This window comes from Scyliorhinus torazame, chromosome 3 (assembly GCF_047496885.1).
Source record: "Scyliorhinus torazame isolate Kashiwa2021f chromosome 3, sScyTor2.1, whole genome shotgun sequence".
NCBI lineage: Eukaryota > Metazoa > Chordata > Chondrichthyes > Carcharhiniformes > Scyliorhinidae > Scyliorhinus > Scyliorhinus torazame.
Window position 1 is genome coordinate 161,644,236 of NC_092709.1, and position 20,557 is coordinate 161,664,792.

The 20,557-nt window shown below is 45.8% G+C and overlaps 1 protein-coding gene and 1 non-coding gene across 3 annotated transcripts in view; one reads left to right on the forward strand and one right to left on the reverse strand.

Moving 5' to 3' along the window:
* Positions 1-20,557, reverse strand: part of kcnip4a (potassium voltage-gated channel interacting protein 4a) — a 969,743-nt gene that overhangs the window by 384,413 nt on the left and 564,773 nt on the right. The window lies entirely within an intron of this gene.
* Positions 17,145-17,251, forward strand: LOC140409702 (U6 spliceosomal RNA). The gene has a single exon (XR_011940489.1). It is a non-coding gene; the product is annotated as a U6 spliceosomal RNA (small nuclear RNA).

Sequence of the window (20,557 nt, forward strand, 5' to 3'; positions counted from 1 at the left end):
GCCCTGATTAGATTAAATGGAACAAGTCATTTAAGATGCTCTAAAATCAAATTCTGTTTTAAACAAGCAAAGGAAGTTTGCTGAAAAAGATAAATACCTAATCATCAGGGGGTATTAAACCAAACAAATGGCTTTTTCTCATCGCAAAACCATTTAACATTCATTTACAATATTACAGGCAGGAAGGTGCCTAAAGGTAGGGGTAGGAACAACATAACTGCTTGAATAATTGCAAAAAGAAAATTAGATCAAACTGGCACTGCTACTTTTCCTGACTATTAGTCGTTGGGAGGGAAAGCATTCAACTAACATCTCTTTGCTCTTGATTTGATGCTATCAACAAAGTGAATAGACTAATGAAATTTAATAGTTAATTTCATGTAGAGAACAGATTGGAAAGTTTCCTGGTTGCAGACCTAATACAATTGGTCATGAAGGGAACATGACTGGTAGGATTTTAAGCTGAAGCACAGCAGACACTGGAAATGGAATATGGAAGTTTGAGGTTCTTTCTTCCAGATTCCACACACTTTCAGCAATGGATCTGCAACTTTGAAACATGTTGTAAGGTTTTCATAGAATTCTGTGAAATTGATAGTTATGTAAAGTGTGCAGACATTCTCAATATTGCTGGCTTTTAAAGCAAACCAAGGCAGGCCAGCAGCACGGTTCAATTCCCGTACCAGCCTCCTCAAATTGCAGAACTGTAATCTCTGCTTTCTGTCCAGAATGGGTTCCAGAGCACGTTTGGATTCCAATTAGACCAAGAAAATGGCCCCGATTGGCAGGAGTTAAACGAGACTTCCCACAGATATGTACATGGCACATGTACACAGGAGAAACCACAAAAGAGAAAAGCACCCCAACCCCCGACTGCACAGGCAGAACACAATCCTATGAACACTGTCACCACACAGCACAGGGCCACAACAGAAGGAGATCCAGATTTCCTGTACACCACCCCATTAACCGTCACTCAGTTACGGGACGCATGCAACAAGATAACACCGTTCCTACCCACATCCGATCCCCACCATTACTTTGCAAGGGTAAAACAACAGGCAACCATGTATGGCCTGGATGAAAAGGAGCAAGTGAAGCTCACAGTTTTATGCCGCGACCCTTCAGTCGTGGCAGCCCTTCCCGACCCAAAAAATGTAAGAGGAGGCACCCTCCAAGAAATACACACAGCGATCTTAGATGCGATTGGCTATAACAAAGGAGACCCCGTAGAAGGCCTAAACAAGTGTAGGCAAAAGAAGACAGAGCACCCCACAGCGTTTGCTGGGCGCTTGTGGATACATTTCACAGCGGTGTTTGGAGAGTTAGCCCGCGCCCATTTGACCCCAGATAATATGGCCAAATGGACCCGCATCCTAGTCTCTCATGCGACAGAGGCAGGACAGAAAGCTTGCGCAAATTACGACCCCCCAGACGAGGCTCACAACGAGAAATGGGTTTTGAAAAGATTGTCCCACACTTGGGAACAGTCCATCCAAGGTAAAACAGCTTATGGCAAAGCAGAGGAAGAACAGGCAGGTGCGAAGATGCATCCAGTTAGGACGCACCAGAACCCCGCATGGGTAAATGAGGGAAGAAACAGCCCACAGCAAACCAAATCCCAAGAGTGTTATAATTGCGGCCAATTAGGAGATTATGCACGAGAGTGCAATGCACCCCAGAAACAGCAGAGAAACCAGCAAACAGGCACCCTAAATAAGAATAGGGCAAAGCCAATTCACAGTGCTAGCGCCCGTTCTGATAACGCAGATATGAACGGCACCGACTGACGGTGTTTGGACTCCCCAACTTGGGTCTGCGACACCCTTTGGGACAAGTCCAGTAGACAAGTAGTGGCAGGCACAGTCCGGGGACACCCCGTAGAATTTCTTTGGGACACAGGAGTGTCCCGCACCACGCTCAATTCCTCCACGATGTTTCAACGAGACACATGGCCCACCACCGACACCATTACTCTCAGCGGTTTTATCGGGCATTTGCAGCAGGGTCACATCACAGCCCCTGTAGCAATCCAGATAGGGAACATTAAGACTAAACATCCCGTAGCTCTGGTCGATCTACCCCAGACAGCCGAACACATTTTAGGCATTGATTTTATGAGCTCCCACAATCTATCATTCGATCCAGTAAATAAATGTGTGTGGAGAATGGCAAAGGCAGCACGAGCCCCCGCCACGCTCACAGTTGGTAGACGATTAAAATAGAATTAGCGCAGTAGGAGACTTCTGGTTCGACCGTCGAGCCATTAGTCAGAAGAAAGAAATTAGGGAAGTCCTGCAGCACCACAAAGAACATTACAGGTCCCGACCCCAGATCCCAAAAGCAGTTTGGTTTTCCCCAAGAAGCAGAGGGAGAAATCTCAAAAGTTATTCAGAGTCTGCTTGACCAAGGCGTACTGCGTTCAGTAGCCTCAACAAACAATGCCCCAATTTGGCCCGTCAGGAAACCCGATGGATCATGGCGACTGACCATTGATTATCGGGAACTGAACAAAGTAACCCCAGTAGCAGCCCCCACCGTGGCCACGGGTCTTGAGATCAAGCTCAAACAGGGACTACAGTCAAAACATTTTTCAGTTTTGGACAATAGCAACGGCTTTTGGTCCATTCCATTGGATAAAGCGTGCCAATATAAATTTGCTTTCACATTCGTGGGCAGCACGGTAGCATTGTGGATCGCACAATTGCTTCACAGCTCCAGGGTCCCAGGTTCGATTCCGGCTTGGGTCACTGTCTGTGCGGAGTCTGCACATCCTCCCCGTGTGTGTGTGGGTTTCCTCCGGGTGCTCCGGTTTCCTCCCACAGTCCAAAGATGTGCAGGTTAGGTGGATTGGCCATGATAAATTGCCCTTAGTGTTCAAAATTGCCCTTGGTGCTGGGTGGGGTTACTGGGTTGGAGATAGGGTGGAAGTGTGGGCTTGGGTAGGGTGCTCTTTCCAAGAGCTGGTGTAGACTCGATGGGCCGAATGGCCTCCTTCTGCACTGTAAATTCTATGATTCCAGGGACAGAAATATACGTGGATGTGCCTTCCACAAGGCTTTCACAATTCCCCCTCCATTTTCAACCGACAGCTGGCAAATGGTTTAGCAAAATTTTCCCGACCCGATTGTCTGGTCCAATATGTAGATGATTTGCTTTTACAGACGGACACAAAGGGAGAGCACATTTCACTTCTCGCCAAACTATTAGGACTCCTTCAACAAATTGGCTGTAAAGTGAACCCCAAGAAGGCCCAGATTTTACAGGAAAAAGTGATTGACTTAGGAACTGTAATCACGCATGGCAAACGCGAAATCAAGCAGAAACAAATCGACTCGATCGTCAAATTACCCCTGCCCCATAATGTCACAGCCCTCCAATCATTTTTAGGACTGGTTGGCTACTGTAGAAACCACATCGACGGTTTTGCCACAAAGGCATCCGAACTTCTCAAGAAGCAGGCACCTTGGGACTGGCTTCCACAGCTCACGGGTGCCGTGGATGCATCAAAAAGAGCCCTCAGCACAGCCCCCGCATTAAAGGTCCCAGGTCCACTCTCCCCGTACGCAATTGAAGTTGCAACCACCGACCGAACCCTTTCGGCCGTGCTCCTCCAAGAACGACATGATCGATTAGGCCCCGTGGCATACGCCTCACGTGTAATAGATCCAGTGGAGCAAGGATTTTCTGCCTGCGAAAGGCACCTGCTCGCAGTTTTTTGGGCAATACAACACTTCGCCTACATTACAGGCCTCAACCCCATCACCGTTTTAACTGGGCACACCCCAACATAACTCCAACAGACTTAAGGATGGCACAGTCAGCCAGATCCACGCAGCCCGTTGGACCCATCTCTTACAGGAATGGGACATAAGAGGACAAAAACACACACTTTCCTTGCAGACAATTTACACTATGCAGGCACCCCACATGAGTGTGAAATAATATCCACCAAGCACAATACAGGACCCTTTGTACCAAAGTCAGCTCCCCCGAAACCAGGTACTACACCCTAGAGACCCCAGCCCACAGACATTGGCGCACCCCTTAGGATCTATGTGGATGGCTCCTCCACAGCTTTAAACGGAAAAAGGTTTACCGGTTGCGGTATTTATGTAGAGGATGCGCAGGGATGCGCCCTAGAAGAAATGTTGTTAAAATTGCCAGGACATTTAGGTTCACAGGCAGCAGAGCTAGCAGCCGTAGCTTACATTGTAGAACACCCCGACTCATTCCCGACCCCAGCCGACATATATTCTGACAGTTTATATGTCTGCAACAGTTTGACCGAGTTCCTACACCTGTGGGAATCCAGAGGATTCATTTCCGCAGACGGAAAACCCCTACCCTCAGCCACATTACTCCGGCATATCCTAAAAACTGCCAAAGATCGAAAATATGGCATCATTAAAGTTCGTAGCCACCATCGTTCTCCCCCCTCCCTGGTAACGTTAAGGCGGACGCCCTAGCAAAGGCAGGTTCCAGACATGGTCACTTTTGGAACCCCCCGAGAGCGCCCCAGTACACACGGTTCAGGTCTCACAGACCAACTTTCAGGATTTAGCAAAGGCCCAAAAAGAAGACACACAGCTCAGGGAAGTTTTAAAAGGCAACTTACCAGCCCCCTATGATAAGTAAAAAACGCATTGACAACACATGATGGTGTTATTTTAAAAGATGGAATTTATGTAGTCCCCAGTCAGGGCAGGAATCAGATTATTTGCCAATTCCATGACAACCATGGACATCAAGGCATAGAAGCTACCCTAGCCCACCTCAGACCTCCCAGCTGGTGGCCCGATTTAAAAACTGATGTGACTCACTACATTGAGAACTGCTTAATCTGTGCCCAGAACAATTCGGACAGATATGCAAGAAAAGGTCAGCTTAGCCACACCCGCCCTGTTAATGGCCCCTGGACGAATTTGCAAATTGATTATATAGGACCCCTACCCCCCCTGCAGGAATGGTTTCAAGTATGTGTTGGTGGTCATCGACACCTTCACAAAATGGGTGGAAGCCTTTCCATCCAGAACAAACACAGCTAAAACGACAGCCAAAATCCTTACTCAGCACATCTTTACAAGATGGGGTCTTCCACGCAGCATAGAGTCCGACCAAGGCTCCCAACGAGAGGCGAGGCTGTATTGGATTTGGTACTGGGTAATGAACCAAGCCAGGTGTTAGATTTGGAGGTAGGTGAGCACTTTGGTGTTAGTGACCACAATTCGATTACGTTTACTTTAGTAATGGAAAGGGATAGGTATATACCGCAGGGCAAGAGTTATATCTGGGGGAAAGGCAATTGTGATGCGATAAGGCAAGACTTAGGATGCATCAGATGGAGAGGAAAACTGCAGGGGATGGGCACAATGGAAATGTGGAGCTTGTTCAAGGAACAGCTACTGCGTGTCCTTGATAAGTATGTGCCTGTCAGGCAGGGAGGAAGTGGTCGAGCAAGGGAACCGTGGTTTACTAAGGCAGTCGAAACACTTGTCAAGAGGAAGAAGGAGGCTTATGTAAAGATGAGACATGAAGGTTCAGTAAGGGCGCTCGAGAGTTACAAGTTAGCTAGGAAGGACCTAAAGAGAGAGCTAAGAAGAGCCAGGAGGGGACATGAGAAGTCTTTGGCAGGGAGGATCAAGGATAACCCTAAAGCTTTCTATAGATATGTCAGGAATAAAAGAATGACTAGGGTAAGAGTAGGGCCAGTCAAGGACAGTAGTGGGAAATTGTGCTTGGAGTCCGAGGAGATAGGAGAGGTGCTAAATGAATATTTTTCGTCAGTATTCACACAGGAAAAAGACAATGTTGTCGACGAGAATACTGAGATTCAGACTACTAGACTAGAAGGGCTTGAGGTTCATAATGAGGAGGTGTTAACAATTCTGGAAAGGGTGAAAATAGATAAGTCCCCTGGGCCGGATGGAATTTATCCTAGGATTCTTGGGGAAGCTAGGGAGGAGATTGCTGAGCCTTTGGCTTTGATCTTTAAGTCATCTTTGTCAACAGGAATAGTGCCAGAAGACTGGAGGATAGCAAATGTTATCCCCTTGTTCAAGAAGGGGAGCAGAGACAACCCCGGTAATTATAGACCAGTGAGCCTTACTTCTGTTGTGGGCAAAATCTTGGAAAGGTTTATAAGAGATAGGGTGTATAATCATCTGGAAAGGATTAATTTGATTAGACATAGTCAACACGGTTTCGTGAAGGGTAGGTCGTGCCTCACAAATCTTATTGAATTCTTTGAGAAGGTGACCAAACAGGTGGATGAGGGTAAAGCAGTTGATGTGGTGTATATGGATTTCAGTAAAGCGTTTGATAAGGTTCCCCACGGTAGGCTACTGCAGAAAATGCGGAAGCATGGGATTCAGGGAGATTTAGCAGTTTGGATCAGAAATTGGCTAGCTGGAAGAAGACAAAGGGTGATGGTTAATGGGAAGTGTTCAGACTGGAGTCCAGTTACTAGTGGTGTACCACAAGGATCTGTTTTGGGGCCACTGCTGTTTGTCATTTTTATAAATGACCTGGAGGAGGGCGTAGAAGGATGGGTGAGTAAATTTGCAGATGACACTAAAGTCGGTGGAGTTGTGGACAGTGGGGAAGGATGTTACAAGTTACAGAGGGACATAGATAAGCTGCAGCGCTGGGCTGAGAGGTGGCAAATGGAGTTTAATGCAGAAAAGTGTGAGGTGATTCATTTTGGAAGGAATTACAGGAAGACAGAGTACTGGGCTAATGGTAAGATTCTTGGCAGTGTGGATGAGCAGAGAGATCTCGGTGTCCATGTACATAGATCCCTGAAAGTTGCCACTCAGGTTGAGAGGGTTGTTAAGAACGCGTACGGTGTGTTAGCTTTTATTGGTAGAGGGATTGAGTTTCGGAGCTATGAGGTAATGTTGCAGCTGTACAAAACTCTGGTGCGGCCGCATGTAGAGTATTGCGTGCAATTCTGGTCACCGCATTATAGGAAGGATGTAGAAGCATTGGAAAGGGTGCAGAGGAGATTTACCAGAATGTTGCCTGGTATGGAGGGAAGATCTTATGAGGAAAGGCTGAGGAACTTGAGGCTGTTTTCGTTAGCGAGAAGAAGGTTAAGAGGTGACTTAATTGAGGCATACAAGATGATCAGAGGATTGGATAGGGTGGACAGTGAGAGCCTTTTTCCTCGGATGGTGATGTCTAGCACGAGGGGACATAGCTTTAAATTGAGGGGAGATAGATATAAGACAGACGTCAGAGGTAGATTCTTTACTCAGAGAGTAGTAAGGGTGTGGAATGCCCTGCCTGCAACAGTAGTGGACTCACCAACACTAAGGTTATTCAAATGGTCATTGGATAGACATATGGACAATAAGGGAATAGTGTAAATGGGCTTTAGAGTGGTTTCACAGGTCGGCGCAACATCGAGGGCCGAAGGGCCTGTACTGCGCTGTAATGTTCTATGTTCTATGTTCATTTTACAGGACAAGTGATGTAAAAACGTCCTTACAATTTTCGGAATCAAACAAAAATTCCACATTGCATACCACCCCCAGTCAAGCAGCATAGTAGAAAGAATGAACAGGACTTTAAAAGCAACCCTCAGAAAAATGGTGCAACAACACAACAGCACCTGGGACACAGTTCTCCCCTTTGCACTGATATTCATAAGAAACACGATATCCACGTCGACAGGATACACCCCCCACACCCTCATGACCGGACGCCCCATGAAAGGGACAGAATATTTGTTAGGACTGGATTTGGCCAGCCCCGCAGTCACCGCCCTCACCCATGAGAAAGCAGTTCAACAGATTTTAGAGAATGTAAAAGCAGCCCAGCTTGCAGCAGCTGTTAGACTTGGGACACGCAAGAAGCAAAGCAAAGTTTGCTTTGATACGACAGTACATGCCACAGAGTTTGTAGTAGGGCAGCAAGTCATGCTATCCCGATACAACCCCAGTTCATTCCTTGCCCCCAAATGTGCTGGACTGTACTCCATCTCTGATAAAGTCAGCCCCCCTGTATATAAAATCACATATCCTAAAGGCAAGTCTGCGTGGTTGCACATAAACAAGCTTAAGTCTTATGGCTCGCAGAACAACCATTCACACCATAGCTCACTTGCTGCAGCAGATGAATACGCCCCGCCCATGAACAACCTATTCCTACCCTCCCCCAACCAGTCCAGCCCATCCTCAGACACGACTACGACTCCATCCCCAGAGGCTCAACTCCACCTCTCCCTTCCTCCAACCGATAGTGACAGCGACAGTGACAGCCCCAGCACACCACGCTACGATTACACCCCTGCACCAGGCCCCACCCTCAGCGACTCCGAACATGATTCCAGCGACCCCTTTGAAATAATGTATATTAATGCCCCTGATTCAGACCCACCGCCCGACGATTATGGATTACCCCCTAGCAGCTCCAACCTCGATACAAAACACTGGCACCGAGACAATTCGTTCAAGCTCATCCGGACTGATGAGATGGACCCCAATTCACCACAAGCAGCTTTGGCACAACTATTCCAGTCACGAGTATGGCAACCGGGAGAAGATGCTGACTTAAGAGTCTGACTCCCACCACACAAATCCCTTTGCGACTCTGTTCGCTTTAGAGCAATAAGGAGTCCAGATGATGGTAAAAAGGAACCGATGGAGATTTACGGTGTCCTTTCTGATGGAACCCGCATCATGTTTGTTATGTATGTTTGTTTGTTACTGTGCATGTTAAATGTTGTTTGTTACCTCAAGGTTTTCATTACCCCACGCCACCACTCTTTTAACGCCCACTGGCAGTTAATGGAACAAGTTTGTCCGCCAACAACCGTTCATAGCTACTCTTCTACTTTGAAGGTAGAAGATGGCCACAATAGGCAACTCCCACAACGACCACAAATTCTTACCGTTCTTGCCGGTCACTCAGGCAGTGGACTAACGGCACTAATCCCCACCCTGCCTGAGGACCCCCATCTGGTCAGCTACGCTCGGGTAGAGCACATACGGCACTGGTCACCGTCCTACACGGGGTTTCCACCCATTCTTACCCGCCGCGGCCCATACGCACCCCATTTGGAACTTTTAGTTCAAAACTCTTTTGTTTGTTTTAAGGCGACCCTTAGATTGCTTTCCATAGGCTATTTTCATCCTCAAACACTGGGATGGTACATTCACCGCATCGCCCACCCAGGCTGTGAGACTGCTCGCGTTGATTCATTTTTTTTCTCTCGGATGTCTTGTCCCAAATATTTGGCTTTAAAAAAAAAATGAGTGAGTCACAGATGGTGACCAATTATGATGGGTAATTGTCAATAAAAGGACAGACCGACAGACATATGAGATCTTAAGCAAGATAATAACAGATATTATGCTTGTGTCCACAGAACTCCGGAACCACAGAAGCCTCAGGAAGATTACGAAAGAAAGAAGAAGAACATGAAGACAACCATCATAGTCTACATTTGGATCTTCGCAGGGATCACTCCAGTTGCGCGTGGACCCGACCCCCCTGACCCCTACCACACAGACTGTGAATATTTCCCATCCCTGCCATACACTGTACCCAGAGATAGCAACTGATACACCAACCTGGTGTGACAAGTTCATTACTTGGTATTCCCTGTCCTACGTTGTAGAAGCACTATCAGTACTTGCAATACTCTGCAGTGTCGTTCAGACACTAAGGCTTAGGAAGTGGCGGAGGAAAGCCTCCCGCACTCCAGTATACACATTCAGATCTCCTATTTTCAGACTTCAACAGACCCCCTCCCTCTTTAAGTGAATTAAAGTGCATACGTTTTTTTGTATTTGTTTGTTCTAATAAAAGAGATGTAAAACTCTGTGCTTGACTGCCAAGCCAGAGTGACCTGTGTTGCTGCTACTGTATAGTTTAAAATGTTGTACATGTTTTCATTGATTAAGGATAGTTTAATTAAGGACAGTTAGAGGTTCCAATGTTTTTATTTTGTAATGCATGCCTGAATGTCATAGCGCCCCGTAGAATTTTATAATGATGTGTGTACATAAAGTAATTTAGGTAAAAGCTCCAATCCATAGGACAGAGTAGCCTAGGGCCATTCCTTGCTTATGGGTGCTTGTCTTAGGAGGAGAACGAAGAAGATGCAGTAATTTGATCCTTCACGCTTCGCGTTGAGGATCACAAAGAGGGAGTGTAGACATCTGGGATGGCCACTTCCAGAATACAAAATGGATGCTTGCAATGAATGAAGGGAACTGTGGACAATGTTAGGAAAGCAAACAGGCACAGAGCCTGTATGCGTATTGGGAAGGCAGCTCCCAGGCGGGACTGAAACTATAGGTCAATTAACATGTTGATGGCCCATCTCCGGGAACAAAGGAGAGACACTCAAGCAACCGATACAGCTCCAGACATCCCAGTGCCAATTCCCCAAACCGAAAGCGCAAACAAAGCAAGGCCAACAGCCACCTAAGACACGCTCAGCCATCAGGGCACCCATTCCTTTATTGGTCAAGATCAATACCAGTGATCAAGATGCGGCCCAATTAGTTGGGGCCAAGTTCAAGGCCCGCCCAAAAGCACGCTATAAGAAGAAACCCCCGAGAGAGAATCGCTCTCTTGGAATTGGCTCTCAAAGCGGAGAGACCGTCCACCAGCTGCACCAGAAGCAAGTAAGTCCAAGGTCAACGCTCGCTACCAGACGGATGACCTTAGCTGTTCTCCTGTACCACTTCGAACCCAACAGCCTTAGATCCGAACAACAGCCATTGTTCCTCTGACTGAGTGTGCACCCGAAGCTAAGTATAGGCGTTAGCATTAGAGATAGTTTAGTTTGTCGGACTTTGTGCGTGAGTAAATATTACTGTGTGTGTAAATAAATAGTATTGACTTTGAACTAACTAACTGGTGTATTGGCTCTTCGATCAGTATTCGGGTTTGAACCATGTGGCGGTATCGAGAGATACCTGGTGACTCTGAAGCAAACATAATTAGGATTAAGGAAGGCGACCATATTGACCGCCGTATTTAGAACCAGAGAAACAGAGCAACACTATGCACAGATCTGTTGCCATGTTCATGGGAAGGTGCAATACTTCATCAACATATTGAAGTTAGTCTCCTAAGGTGCAGTTGTCACACAGCTTCTCCAGACTTCCTTAAGAAATGTGACAGTGAAAAGGAAGCGGGAGCTTTGGATCAAGGTAGATGCCTTTTTCATCACTCCTTGTGGGCCAGAAGGAACAGGAGTGCTCTTACCAGACCTTCAAGGAGGTCTTTGATCCCATCCGTGCCAATTGAGGTCTCTCTCTTTTATCAAGGCTAACCTCCTCCTCAATCTCTGACTTTCCCTCCTTTCAATTTCTGGAGTGCACCAACAAAGGTTCCTGGCTGCAACTACCCAATACTGATTTTCACCATGCTGCACTTGGCCATCTTGTCTAATTGGCTGGCTGATGGGGATTACAGAATAAAATATTGTAATGAATTTCTACTGTTAAATGCAGCAGGAACCATGTGTCCTTGGTCTCAATGCATTTCTCTGCCTACATCTTCCCCATCTTCCTGTAACTATCAGGGCCATTGTTTTGTCTGATCTGGTGTTCGTGTGGGCCCAGTACTGATTTTTATACAAATGGCAGTGGCATAATATTCCACTATTTTTCCATCCCTCAGTTATTTAGAATTGCGTTTAACTCTATGATATGTTTTCCAGACCTGCTGTGCATGAGTTTCATACTTTGAAATGCTTAACTTAGAAAACAAAGTTGTGTCCAACTACAGGTTTGTATTTAAATATTGAAGTCAGTTGCAATATTGGGATTTTCACTTTTAGAATTCAACGCCAAAGCTTGTGATAGGGTGTAGAATCCAGGCTGTTTCCTGAAGTGTAGTATGATCTATATGATTTATATGAAACTGTCATACTTCAATCAGTGTTCACTGATTTTGAACTTTGTTCCTCCTTCAATGTAAGAAACTGGGAAAGTTTTGGGATATGGAAATCTGCTTTTAGTTCCTTTGATTCAACTGTAGTCACAGTGGTGGAAAATTTGTAATTGACGTGGAAATCAGTCACTGAGCAAGGCTCAGCTGTTTTGTCTTGTGCTTATTGAAGCTCTGGTGGTTGATTCAAATGCTTTACAAATCAAGCATTGCAAGTACTTTGCAAAAGTCAAAACCTTTTATGCAGAAGATTATATCTTCTCAATTTGTTTAATCTGCTGCCAATATGCAAAGGCATATAGAAAGTCTAGGGCGAGTAAGAACATTGCAGATGGAGTATAATGAGGGGAAGTGTCAAGGTATCCACTTTGAAAGTAAAAATAGTAAATAAAAATGTATTTTCAATGCCGAGAGAACATGAAATGTTGTTATTCAGGAACTCCTGGATGTCCATGAATGTACACAAATCACAGTAAGGAAAGATACAGGTCCAGAAAGCAATTGGGAAAGCAAGAGACATGGAGCTGGATTCTCTGTTTTTGGGACTATGTCCCCACGCTGTCTTAAACACTGTGGAGTTTCACGACAGAAAAACTGGCGTGAAAGAGCCACATATTCATTGCCCTGCAGACGGCTTGCAGTGAATCATCGGGAATGTTGCAGCTTTTGGACAGATATGGGCCCCCACACTTCCGGGTCAGAGCCCGCGCATGCACACACCGGCGGCCTCCAGCGGCCGCGCCGTGCTCCATGGCGGACTCAAACCGTGGAGCTGGACCCTCGAAATAGTGACCCAGATCGGCCGCGCGCCCGACCCTGACCACCCAAAATTAGCGCAGTGCCGTATAAGGCCCCTCCTACCCTCCGATCGGCCCGCCCCCGACCGTGACGGCCGTCGACTGAGTCCGCAGCCGCCACGCGAGTATCCTGACCGGCAGGACCATGTTAGACCCATGCCGTCGGGACTTCGGCCGGTTGGGGGCGGAGAATGGTGGGACGGGCCTCTGGCAATCGCTGTAGGTAGGCAAAACACGGCGCGTCGTTTTCAGGGCCCGGAGAATCGGGGATTCCATGCGCCCCGGTGCCAGCCGCGATTTCAGCGCCGGGGTGTGGAAAATCCAGCCCATGTTATATTAAAAACTGGATTGCAGTATAAGAGCAATTAAGTTGCACTGCAGTTGCATAAGGCCACATGGAGTACTGTAATTTTGGCCTCCTTACCTAAGGAAGGATATGCATGCCTGGAGACAGTGCACCAAAGGCTCACGGAATTGATTCCTACAATTAACGGATTGTCCTAGAGGAAAGATTAAGGAGGCTGGATCTGTATTTCCCTCAAATTTAGAAAAATGAAACATATCGAAACATATAAATTCATAAGATATAGGAGCAGATTTAGGACATCAAATCTGCTCCGTCATTCGATCATGGCTGATCTCAAAATATAAGTTTCTTAAGGAGCTTGATAATTCTGGGAGGTTTTCCCAATAGCTGGGTAGTCTCAAAATAAGGGGCTGGGTTCTCCGATTTTCAGGCTATGTCATGACGCTGGCATGCGAACAGTCGCGCTTTACGACTGAAAAATAGGCTCAAAATGGCCACCGATCCTCCGTTTGGTGGGTGGCTAGCAGGCAGGCAGAATAGAGCACCCGGCCCTAGCTGCTGGTGAGACCGAAGAATTATCAGGTCCCTGGCTGCACATGAGCACGGGCTGTAGCGGCCGCACCATTCAACATGGCACCAACTGCATGCGGACCCGGCCTGACAAATGGTGCCCCCCTTTGGCCAGGCCCACGATCCCCAGACCACCCCCCAACACCTGCCAAAGTACCCCCCTGCCCGCGGATCGGCTCTCCCCTGACTCTGGTGGCGCTGGACTGAGTCCGCAGCCGCCATGCCGAGTTTCCGACAGAAAATAGCATGAGAGACCCACGTCGTCGGGAACTCGGCTGGTCAGGAGGGAGCTTCGGGGAGAGGGCCTCAGGTAACGTCCTGAGGCCGTCGATGCAGCGTACTCCTAGAGTACGCCACTTTGGAGGGGGTGGAGCATCGCGAAAGTGGCGCCACCGATTTTGTCGCAATCGGGGATTCTCCGGCTGATTGACGAATGCGGATTCGGTGTCGGAGACCGGAAACTCCCGCCCACGGTGTCAGCCATTTACAGCTGAGGTGAAGAGAAATTTCTTCATTCAGTGTGACAGATTTTTAGAATTCTCTATGCCAGAGGGCTCAGGATGTTCAGTTAAGAATATTCAAGACAGAGACCAGTAGATTTTAGTATATTAAGGAATTTAAGGGATATGAGGAAAGTGCAGGAAGATACAGTTGAGGTAGAAGATCAACCATGATTATATTGGAGGTGGAGTAGGCTCAAAGGGATCAAAGGCCTACTTCTGCCCCTTTTTCTTATGCTCAAAGTTATAATTTCAGTCATGCAGTCAGTTCACATTGTGAATTTAGTACCTTTGCTGTAAATTCATGACACCTAATTCCCATGGGACGCACATCATTGGAAAATCATTCAAAAGGAGGAGTGTTGGGTTCTTATATGCACAAAAGTGATTGCATCAAATCTGATTATTACACTGATAACTTTAAGATCTTTCACTATAAATTTATAATCGTCTCATGCCTCAATCCTCAATTGATCTATGAACACAGTACAGCAGTTAGACTCAGGCTTAATCATAGGGACCTTGGGTGAATGAAAGGCAAAGAAGGACAATTACTAAAATAAAATATGCAATGAAGTTTCAGAAGGTGTAAACCGCACCAGAGGAATGAATGAGGTGTGTAGAAGAAAGCTGCGTAAAAGTTATTGGTGCATTATTCACATTATTAGTGAAAACTATTATTTCAAAGAAGACATTTGGAAGCATATAGTCACTGTTAGATTTGTTTACAAAAAAGCCAACAATAGATTAGAAACCAGGAGAAAATATTAATTTGAAAATGCTGCATTCTCCATCACTGTCAAAAACACAAGGCAAACAGAAATATTTCCTACTTATGTCATCACAAAAGTACGAATACTGATTTTTTTCCCCCATTTTCTAATTTTTTAAATTTACTAACTCAGCAGTTGCAATATGATGAGTGGAAGAGAAAACAAACACATCCAATTTATTTAGTATTTACAGTTCACTGAGATTAAATAGAGATTTCAAAACTTACTTTCTGCTTGATGTAGCAAGGACAAATGAAGCTTTAAGGATTCAATTGAACAACTAAACAATATAGAGTAATGCTTTGAAAGCGTCAAAACCAAAAATAACATTTATGTCAAATTCCTATTTCAATGTAGTCAATAAGCTCGTCAAAATATACATTAATCACCTCATTAAATAAGGCAGGAATTTAATGAAGACAATTCAAATGGAGACCAAAGCAGCACATCTTGAAGACTAATTCCTAGGAATGAAAATAAAGCTTTCACAGCTCTATATTTTATCCAAAAATCCTTTAGGCTAACAAATGGAAAATACTGGCCGGAATTCTCGGGCTGCTATGATTCTCTTTTCGCGCTGGCAGTGCACCCCACCCGTGGGTTTCCCAGCTTCCTATGGCCACCAAAACGTTAAAAGCACCATTTCAAAGTAAAGGAAGCTACATTCTCTCTATGATACTTTCAGTGATATTTGCAATTTTAGGGTGCGATCCTCCAGCCACGCTGTGTCGGAAAAGCATCTCGCTACAGCACAGCGAGGCTGGAGAAAGCATGGAGACCCCGCTCCTGGGATCTACAAAGCTCGCAACGCAATCTCATGAGACGTTGCAAGGGGAATCCCGCCCACAATAGGCAGGATCACCTTTTAGCAAATCTGCAATAAAAAATGGCATACCAGTCTCTCGCTACAATGGGGAGTCCCGGTGAGCGGAACTCGCCATTGTAAAAAAGGGGGCTACACCGGCCTTGGCCGCGCGTTCCCCGTTTAGGCCCCTTACTCAAAACGAGTCCCATTGAATAGCCATGTGTTTCTCAGCACTGTGACTGCTGGCAAACATGCGGCTAAACGCGCTTGCTCGGGGAACTTTGTTTCCTTTTGGGAAGACCGCACCTGTGTTTTTACTTTGATATTATTTGTGTTTGTGCTAACACCTGAGATCTTCTCAATTTATTTTCAGTATCTTCGTTATTCATTGAGATATTGAAGATTATTCATACAATTTTAGAAATCAATCTGAGGAACATTAGATAACATAATATTTTGTTTATGTTTCCATTTCCTCACCAAGTAAAAAATAAACTTTGCCTGAACAGTTCTCTGCTCAGCCTCTTGTGACCCCTTTAAGTTTGGGGTCAATCAGCACTTGGTGCAAACAGGTGGAGCATGTACAGCCTGCACCATCCCATTTGTACATCATAGTACATCACAAGATTGCAGTTTGCATATCTTAATCTGTTTTCATTAGTGTCACAAGTAGACTTACATTGACACTGCAATAAAGATACTGTGAAAATCCCCTAGTTGCCACACTCTGGCGCCTGTTCGGGTACACTGAGGAAGAATTCAGAATTTCCAATTCACCTACCAAGCACGTCTTTCAGGAGTTCTGGGAGGAAACCAAAGCACCCGGAGGATACACAGACACCGGGAGAATGTGCAGACTCCTCACAGACAGTGACCCAAGCTGTGAAGTGGCCTGGCGCTGTGAAGTCACAGTGCTAACCACTGTACTACCATGCTGCCCTAAATGTACTGAGGTCCCACCAATTATAAGTGGCCTCTTGCCCAAAATAGTTGGGTGTTCCAGATCAAAAACAGAAAATACTGGACAATTTCAGCAGGTCTGTCAGCAGCTGTGGAGAGAAAAGAGAACTAACATTTCAGTCTGGATGACTCTGCCATTCCAGATATCCATCTTGGTATCTTCCCTAAGATGGTGATCATTCAAAGAAGCAGCACAACTGGAGCAGTAAATGACCCAATGCCATTTTTGGACTACACACAACTGGATGGATAGGGTTAAATTGTGGCAAGGTGTCACAATTGTTAGCACTGCTGCCTCACAGCGCCAGGGACCTGGGATCAAATCTGACCTTGGGTGACTGTGTGGAGTTTGTACGTTTCCCTGTGTCTCTGTGGGTTTCCTCCGAGTGCTCAGGTTTCCTCCTACAGTCCCAAGATGTGCAGGCTAGGTGGATTGGCCATGCTAAATTGCCCCTTAATGTTCAAAGGGGTGGGGTTACGGGGACAGGGCGGGAGAGTGGGCCTAGGTAAGATGCTGCAGGGCTCGCTTCGGCAGCACATATACTAAAATTGGAACGTTACAGAGAAGGTTAGCATAGCCCCTGCCCAAGGATGATGTGCAAATTCATGAAGCGTTTCATATTAAAAAAAATATGATAGGGTGCTGCTTCAGAGTATTGGTGCAGACCCAATGGGCCAAATGGCCTCCTTCTGCAGTGTAGGATTATCATAGAATTTACAGTGCAGAAGGAGGCCATTCGGCCCATCGAGTCTGCACCGGCTCTTGGAAAGAGCACCCTGACCAAGGTCAACACCTCCACCCTATCCCCACAACCCAGTAACCCCACCCACCACTAAGGACAATTTTGGACACTAAGGGCAATTTAGCATGGCCAATCCACCTAATCTGCACATCTTTGGACTATGAGAGGAAACCAGAGCACCCGGAAGAAAGCCACGCACACTCGGGGAGGATGTGCAAACTCCGCACAGACAGTGACCCAAGCCGGGAATCAAACCTGGGACCCGGGAGCTGTGAAGCTGTGGAGCTGCCCACGGTAGCATTGTGCCCACGGAAGATTCTACGGTATCTTCTGTTCTGGATCACTTACATTTAATCTTGTATCTTTGATATTACAAATAATGACTGCATATCAAAAGCACTTCATTGCCTCGAGTGCTTTGGGACAGCGTGAGGTAATGAAGGGTGAGATAAAGGACAGCCTTTTTTCCTTTTTAACCCAAATCTCTCAATCTCACTATTAAAATTAAAAATTGACCTAACATCAATTTTCAGCAGAATTCAAAGCTTCTACCACCCTTTCTGTGTAGAAACATTTCCTAATTTCACTCCTGAAAGGTCTGACTCCAATATTTAAACTGCACCCCCAGTCCTGCACTCTTCAACCATTCTCTCCACTTACCTAATCGGCTTCCTTTACTAGCTCATTCAAACAAAAGACTTTGTTCGGTATATAGATAAGCTTTTTCAGTAGAATGAAAAGACCAACAGTTCATTTAAAAAAATAAAGTTTTGCAACATAATGCTGAGATTGGCTCTATTTCAGTTCTGCTTTAGATGCCTTTTATTCATGAATTGATCATTTACATTTGATTGGATGTTCAGTGGAGCTTTACCCAAGTTTATGTATTATGTATAATTCGGGTAAATAAATCTCAAATGCGCTGCCTGAAAGGGTGATGCAATCATGTCAGATATAACTTTCAAAAGGAAACTGAATATATACTTCAAAAGGAAAATTTGCATGGCTCCAGGAAGGAAAGTGGGACGAGTTGGGTTGTTTTTTTTAAAGAGTGGCACAGGGATGATATTCTTTCATGGATGTCACTGGCAATGTCAGCGTTTGTTGCCAATCACTAATTGCTTTTGAGAAGGTGGTGCCGCCTTCTTGAACTTCATCAGTTCACGATGTAGATATATACACCATACTTTGAGGATTTTAGGTTTTTGATCGAGCCGGAATGCAGGAAGGGTGACACAGGGCACGATTCTCCACAAAAAAACAAAGTGCTGCAACCAGCAGGAAAATTGGTACATTCCCCATTAGCCCTGGCAGCGCTAATCAGATGCTACTCAAGGGCACTTGGAAATCTTTTTGGAGATGGGTGAGTTTTCCACTGGCCTTGAGAGGGATGGGGCCTAAACACGATGACAGGTCGAGGATCTCAGAATAACATTGCAGCACCCCCACCCCATCGCTGGCAAAGCCTCCCGCCGATTCGGTGGAAAGCAAAGTGAGGGACACTGCATTATCGGCATGCCCCTTCAGGGCCAGTCCCCCTCTTCAAGCCCCCCGCTTGGTAGTACCAAGCTGGTGCCGTGGACCCCCATGGAGAGGAATGCAGTGAGTACCCTCACTACACAGACAGGGATATATCTTCTAGGGGGCATTCAGACAGGGGTCACTCTTCTGGTGGGCTTCCAGACAGGGATCTCTCTTATAGAAGGATCTATGGTGAGGGTCTCTTTAGTTATGGGGTCTCTGATGGGGGTCTCTTTAATTAAGGGGTCTCTGGTGAGGGGGAAGGATAGCCATTTGATGGACTTTGGGGACAACTCTCTCGAAGAGTTACCCCCTTGGCCCATCACGAGGACTACCATGTCAGGGCCACATTTGTCAAGACCTGCATCAATTCTCGCCCGCGTGATTCCAGGCGCAGAGGACCGGAGAATCATGCCGTGCCCGGCCCGTTAATAGGATGCAAATTACCCATCTGCATCTTCCCGCTGGTGTGGGCACAGGCCCCAATCCCACTTTCTGACCAACACTGGGTTCTCCCCTGCTTGCTGCCAGTAGCAGATTTCCCGATGCAGCATAGAATCCAGCGCACTGTTTAGCTGAAGGATGCTACAACTCATCAAAGAATGGATGTTACAAAACCCAGATACAATACTGTATACAATGCCAATGAGGTTGCAAACCTATAATTAAAACACATTTAAAAGACTTCAGAAACTACCTTACATGTACAAAACAGAGATGAGGAGGAATTTCTTCAGCCAGAGGGTGGTGAATCTGGGGAACTCTTTGCCGCATAAGGCTGTGGAGGCCAAATCACTGAGTGTCTTTAAGATAGAGATAGATAGGTTATTGATCAATAAGGGGATTGTGGGGAGAAGGCAGGAGAATGGGGATGAGAAAAAGATCAGCCATGATTGAACGGCGGAGCAGACTCGATGGGCCGAGAGGCCTAATTCTGCTCCTATGTCTTATGGTCTTATGGTCTTAAATAGAAAGAAAAACAGAAATGTGTTGAATATTAGATTTTAGGTTTTGCTTTCTTCCACAGAAAGTTGAGTCCATTGTTTTCATAGTATATTGAACATGACTGAAGTCTAAAAGAGGATTCATATGATGTTGTGTTACAATGCAACATTATCATACAGCTAGGTGGCAGCACATTGCCTCTGTTTAAATAGCAAACTCGGAATTGATTAATGGGCCTAATGATAATTAATTCTGCTTCAGGTGCATTTACCAATGAAAGTCCAGTTTCTTCTTGTTTGTAATTTAAAAGATTTATGATTAGTTCACTTTGTGGCAAAATGTTTTGGTTTGTTCATCTGTGTGCATAGTGTCAACATATTAAAATCATTAAAAGAAAAATTGTACTCCATTCCTTCTGACACAGAACAGCGATCTAACACAATTAATTTCCCATCATGTATAGGAGATAAATCCAATTGTGAAAATAGTTCACAGTTATGACCAATTAATAGTCACTGAAATATTTCTAAGCAATAATTCATTGAAACTGATAAAGACTTTGGGCTGGATTCTCTGATTTCCAGACTAAGTGCTGACAACGGCGTGGGAACAGTGGCGTTTTACAGCAGAAAAAATGGCTCAACAGCTGCACCGATTCTAGGACCGTTGGAGGACTAGCAACCGCACCAGGTAAAGCTCCCGGCTCCTACGCCAAAAACGGCT